Source organism: Pteronotus mesoamericanus, unplaced genomic scaffold (assembly GCF_021234165.1).
Source record: "Pteronotus mesoamericanus isolate MK-2021 breed Mesoamerican mustached bat unplaced genomic scaffold, CSHL_Meso_final scaffold_36, whole genome shotgun sequence".
In the NCBI taxonomy this organism is placed as follows: domain Eukaryota; kingdom Metazoa; phylum Chordata; class Mammalia; order Chiroptera; family Mormoopidae; genus Pteronotus; species Pteronotus mesoamericanus.
In genome coordinates this window covers 7723260-7729266 of record NW_026555313.1, presented here as the reverse complement: position 1 = coordinate 7729266, position 6007 = coordinate 7723260, and the positions used below count along the sequence as shown (strand labels likewise).

The 6007-nt window shown below is 35.8% G+C and overlaps 1 pseudogene; it reads right to left on the bottom strand.

Annotated features, from left to right (window-relative positions):
- Positions 1-4258: 4258 nt before the first annotated feature.
- On the bottom strand, positions 4259-5607 carry LOC129086106 (PAT complex subunit CCDC47-like; annotated as a pseudogene).
- Between the last annotated feature and the right edge of the window lie 400 nt (positions 5608-6007).

Genomic DNA, 6007 nt, shown 5'->3' with positions numbered 1-6007 from the left:
CCTTAACGTTACAAGTTATGTTTTGGTTATTAAATGTGTATATTCACTGCCCTGGCCAGGTGGCTTAGTTGATTGGAGCATTGTCATGCACACCGAAAGGTTTTGAGTTCAATTCTGGGTCAGGGCACATACCTAGGTTACAGGTTCAGTCCCCAGTTAGGGTGTGTACAGAAGGCAACTGATTGATATTTCTCACATCGATGTTCCTCTCTCTCTCTCTCTCCCCCCTCCCTCCCTCCCTTCCTCCTTCCCTCCCTCTCTTACTTTCCTCTCTCACATTCCTCTCTAAAATCAATAAACATATCCTTGAGTGAAAATTTTAAAATGTGTATATTCACTGAGTTTTTGTTCTAGATATTTAGATTCACTTCAGAGCAACAGTGTGATATGGTAGAATGATTATCACACAGAAAGATGAAGAGGTGATTCTAGTCCAAACATAGCCACTAATCTGATGTTTTACCTTAGCCATTTATCATTCCAACGCTTTAGTGTCTCATCAGTAAAGCAAGAGCATTGAATTCATTAATCAAGGTCTTGTTACCCTCCAGGATTCTCTCAAATTCTACTGGCTCTCTTAGAATACTGAGACCCCATCTTAGCTTTCAACGAAATTGAACAATCAGACTTGACTTCAAAGGTCAGTGCTCAACCCAGTGTGGGAGTCGGCTCTGCAACCCTGATTTGTCCAGGCTGTGCTTGAAAATTTTCCGTAGTTTGATCCTACTTCCACAAAAGGCATCTCATTCTGCATGAAACAGCTTTCACTGCAAATTTTTCCTGACATCGACCCTAGATATGTTTGTTTCTCTGTAACTTCTATGAATTGGTTCTGGTTTTGCCCTATGGAATGGAATTCCTCTTTTTCACATGACATTCCTCCAGATATTTAAGACAATAGTAATACCCCAACCATGAGTCTCTGTTCTCCAGGTTAAAAAAAATGTAGTTTCTTTAACAATTTCTCATATGACCAGATTGCTTTTTATTTCTGCCTCAGCCTGATTGTATGTTTGCACCTTTGTGATTTTGCTCATGCCATTCCGTTGGCAATACCTGTCCTCCCTTTCTCCATATCCTGATTTACTCATTTGTCAAAACCCAATTTAAACCATTTCCTCTTCCAGCTGTATCCTGTACTCTGACCTCCGTGCTTTATAGATGCTTTACTATGTTTTACATAGTCTTTACTATAGTTATTTTATACTGTATTTTGTTGTTTTTTTAAACATACCTGTATGCTTTGTGATTGAAGGGACCTTAACTGACTTGTTCATAGTACCTGGAATGTAGTGGACATGCATAAGTGAGTGAGTGAGTGAGTGAGTGAATGAATGAATGAATGAATGAATATTTTCTAACATAATATGGGTTGAAATACAAAGTAGGTTCTCAGGAAGTGTTTACTGAAGGATAAATTAATTCATGGATGAACAAATGAGTGCAACTATTGCTTTGGTGTACTTTATGATGCTTTGAATCCTCCTAAAATATTGTACCTAGGAAGAAACATAAAATTCCAGATGTGATACAACCAGTGTGGGTGTAGAGGACTGGTTACCTTACTCTTGAAATTACCTTCTTTTAATTTCACGTTCACATTAACAGAGAAGAGAGAAACTAAGTTAGGCCTACCCTTAGCTCTCTGAGACATTCTTTTATTTTTCACTTTGTATTTCCTCTTGTCTTTCATGCTTATCTGTGTAAAACATGCTCGCCTCCTTTGTCTTTATTATAACTGATTGTGCTTAGGATGTGGTAACTTCATTTTCAAGGTCCATCTAATGCTCATGAAATACCTTTCAATAACATAAAAAAGTTAATTACCTGTAAGACAAAGAAAAGTGATTATATAGAAACTCTCTGTTTTAAAGTGATTGAAGCTTTTTTAAAAGTAAAAACTATAATTTAAAGCAATCTCAGTAGAGATTTATGTGCAATTTGCTCAGGACTACGTAGAATGCTATTTCCTCCAATTTTTAAAATATAAATAAATGTCATCCATACCTTTCACATCTTATCTTTCTAAGCAAATGGAAATAGTTAAAGGTGGTAGTCACTGAATGGATCAAGATACCAGTGACACAGAAATATAGAGTATAGGTTTGTGTGTAGGAATAACAAAAATGCAAGGTGAAATGACACCAACTAATCCTCTAAGTGCCATGAGCTATCTTTTTTCTTTGATTGGAAAGAAGCCATGAAAAAAAGCCAGTAGGGCTAAGGAAAAACTAGCAAATTGTTCAGACACTTTGTATATGCATATATACAGAATGGAAAACCAAACAGGAAATACTTCAGAAATATAAACAAATACTTATTGCATTAATTTATTGGAAAACTATGTTATCTACAACCCAGTTTCCAGAGAGTAATTAAATAGAAAGAATGACAACTAGGGAAAGAATACAATGAGCCAGATTTTAGCAATGACACACACAGCCTTCAACTTAAATTGTTAAGCTTGAAAATCAATCACTCAATGACTTAAAAAATAGAAATGGCCAAGGATTTCACATAATACCTAAAATAAATAAGATCAGCAGAAATGAGCATTTCAATCAATAACTACTTCTTTTAAATATTAATATCTATGCACTTTTAGGAGAATGTCTCCATGTTTTTATGGCAGATGAGATAAATATGTCAGGGGAATTTGTATATCCACTTTATGTGTTGGTCCGACCCTTCCAAAGTCAGGCTAGAGAATACCAGTCCACTATAAACTAGAAAATTTGTCCACTAATAACTGAGAGTCCACTGTTCTCTTTGCCTTCTTATAACCCTTACTTATTAGCTGTAAAAAAAAGTTCTGGATTAGAAGCCAGATGGTTTGCCTGAAATCCAGGGATTGTCATAAGGTCCTAATAAGATAAGGCATAGCAAAGCATGGTCTGTAATCTAAAATGCTATCCATTACTTTCAAATGGTATTAACATCAATACTGCCATGATTAACTATGTGAGATGTATAACTGCAAATTTATAGAATTCCAAACTTATTGATTATTAGATGTGATTAGAAACTAGTCTAATGAATATGTCACCTTAAATTTTCTACAACTGTGATTAACACAGTACCGATCATTTAATGAACTTTTTTTTTTTTTTAAAGACAGTGGTTTGAACCTTTTCAGGCAATGAAGAGAAAACTTGTTTGGTATATACGTGGGGAAACCAATTTTCCAGGAAGACATTTTTGCTAATGTTAAAGGGAAACTTGTAATTACTAAACAAGAGTGGAATTTGCATTTAAGTCCTTAATTTTTCTTAGTAAATTTGGGAGAATTCAAAGATATTTGGAATTGTAAATACTATCCAAAAAAGTCACAAAAAACTCAATTGCCACAAAAAAAATCATGTTGACTTTCTGAACTGATGGGAAGTTTAAGTAAAAGAAGCTGTAATTCCTAAACGCACTTGGCTTGTTACTGATAGATCTAACCTATTACCATAAATGCAAGATTACAGTAGATATATTTTGCACTAGGTCACTAGTTCACTTTGATTGGCATCGCTTATTAAATTCTTGAGTGGCTTTCTTCTGATACTGTTCTCTGTGCTTCCCCCTGCTGTACATTGCTTGATTTCTCATTCTCTTACACTGAGATTTAAGTTTATATATTTTGTTTCTTATCAATCCTAATATTTTTAAAAGGTATATGTAAGGCATATATATGTAAAGTTTGTAATGAAAACTCAGTGGAAATTTCCTAATGGTAACATTTAAAATTTACATTTCAACTGATTGAATGTACTGTTCATGGAAAATAAGAGCTATTTTCTTTCTTTAAGAAAAAAGAAAGACACTAAGCAATGTTTATTGTGATATTCCAAGAATTATTTGTGGAATCTTGGTTTAGAGTCATTTTTTATAGCTATTTTAACTGCCTGCTTTTAAACAAAAAACAATCCAATTACATATATATAAACTCGTAATATTTCCTCAAATATCACAACACTAAAAGCACTGATGACTCATAATTTTAAAAACATTTTAAAACTGCACAGATTTTAATATAGCATTCCTTTCATAAAATAATCAAAACAACTTGACTATCTGGAAGAAAATTACTAAAACCAAGTCCTATCTTATCTATATATAACCTTATAATACTCCAAACAAAAAACAGATGATGAAATAAGGATTTCTCAGTCACTGAAAGGGTTTGAACTTTAAAATGAGAAATGTATTTTTTATGTTTCCTGTGAATTTACAGTTTACAGGTAGCATCAGGACTTAGATCTCTAGGATGACTTTACATGGCTTTCACCTTGATTTGTTTCATTTTCATTTTCATTTTGCTCCTTTTCCAATTTCTTTTGCTTACGCCTCAAGGCAGCCCCCTCCAGTCTGTGCAGTTTCTCAGGATCTTCCTTATTTATGATTCACTCCTCTGCTCTTTTCTTCTCCTCACGCTTAGACTGCTACTTCCTGTCTTTGCACATGCGTCAGCTTCAAGAAATTCTCTTTGACTTTAGCTTTGTTCTTATCTGTTTTTTGTTTGCTTTCTCTTTTGAGAGACTTTTAGGCTTTGTCAATAGAATAAATCACCTTGTTCATCAGAGATAGCAAAGCCTCCATATCCTTTGGGTAAATGTCACCTGAGCCAGGCATATTGTAAACAATAGTGCCTTCTTAGTGTCAGGTAGCTTTAAAGGGTGACCTTCCTCTTGCATAATTTTTGGACCCAAGAACTGGTCTGAAAACTAATAGACTCAATCTTGTCAGCATAGTGTATAAAAAAGTGAACCTTCCTTATATCCATCGTTCCTTGTATGACTTCTCCCACCTCTGACAGGATGGCCAAGAAGTCTGGAAGTCCATACTTTGCTCCAGACTTAGGTTTGTCACTGCAAAACTCACTCCTGCATCTCCTCCTGCAGTCTCACCATGGCTTTCCAAGTACCAGCAGCAAACACATAGATATCCAAGTCCTCATCATTCATGGTTCCCTTTCATTGCACTTGATCACTCACAGGCCTCACAGTCAGGGCCAGGACACTCAGTAAGTTCTGTCTCTCAAGGAGCCTGAGCTGAATAAGCATCCCTTCCCAGTGCACTTAACCAGAATACCCCAGGTTGTAGATATGCTCCTTTTCCTGGTTCAGCTGTTCCTGTGCTTGTGGCTTCTGCTAAGGCAAAGCTGCTCTCTAAAATCTCCCTGTGAGTGTTAAACCAGGCCTAAGGCAAGGCAACTGTTTTTATTCCTTCCAATGACATAGGGGAGGAGAGCAATCACCATCAAAATCTCTAATATAACTCTCCCAGCTGTTCTGGAAGTGTGTGCGAACATCAACAATTGTTACTGGGTCTTTATCTTATCTAGAAGAAATACCTATTTGTCTTCATAACCTTAAAATTCTTCATCATTGTATGGCTCACTCTGTCTCCCTCGTGGGTACTTTCATCCTCCAAATCTCCTTGGTTTTCACCCTACCCTCCCAACTCCCCAGTGTCTTTATCATTTTCTGTGCCACTGAGGAGATTCAGTAGCAGCATCTGCTGTGATATCCTCAAATTCAGCAAAGCATCATCATACTCTATGTCTTCCTCAGCTTTGACATGCCCAGCTTGGCCTGCCGCTCTTCCTGTAGCCTCCTCCATCTGTTCAGGGCTATTTTCCTCAAGCAAACTTCTTTGATGCAGAAAAACAGGAAGTATTGAAAATTACTGAATGAAATTAATCTTTGATTTAAAACTCCTAGTTTTAGAGGGTCATGGGCTGTTAGGAACTCTTGGGTTCCTATGCCACAGTAGTTCATAGAAGATTAAAGGAATTAATACGTGTAAGTGCTTGGAATAATACAGTGTCTGATATGTGATATGTGCTCAATAAATGTTTGCTATTTTCTTCTGATTATTATTTTAAATAAACAGGGGTATTCAGGGAAGAAATGTTTTGTCTGCTTAACAGTAAAAATTATCCTTCTTTCTATATGGAAATTTATTTTCCCCTTATTCTCCTTGCCCTCTTCTCCTTTCTTTACTGATTTTCATTGTTGAA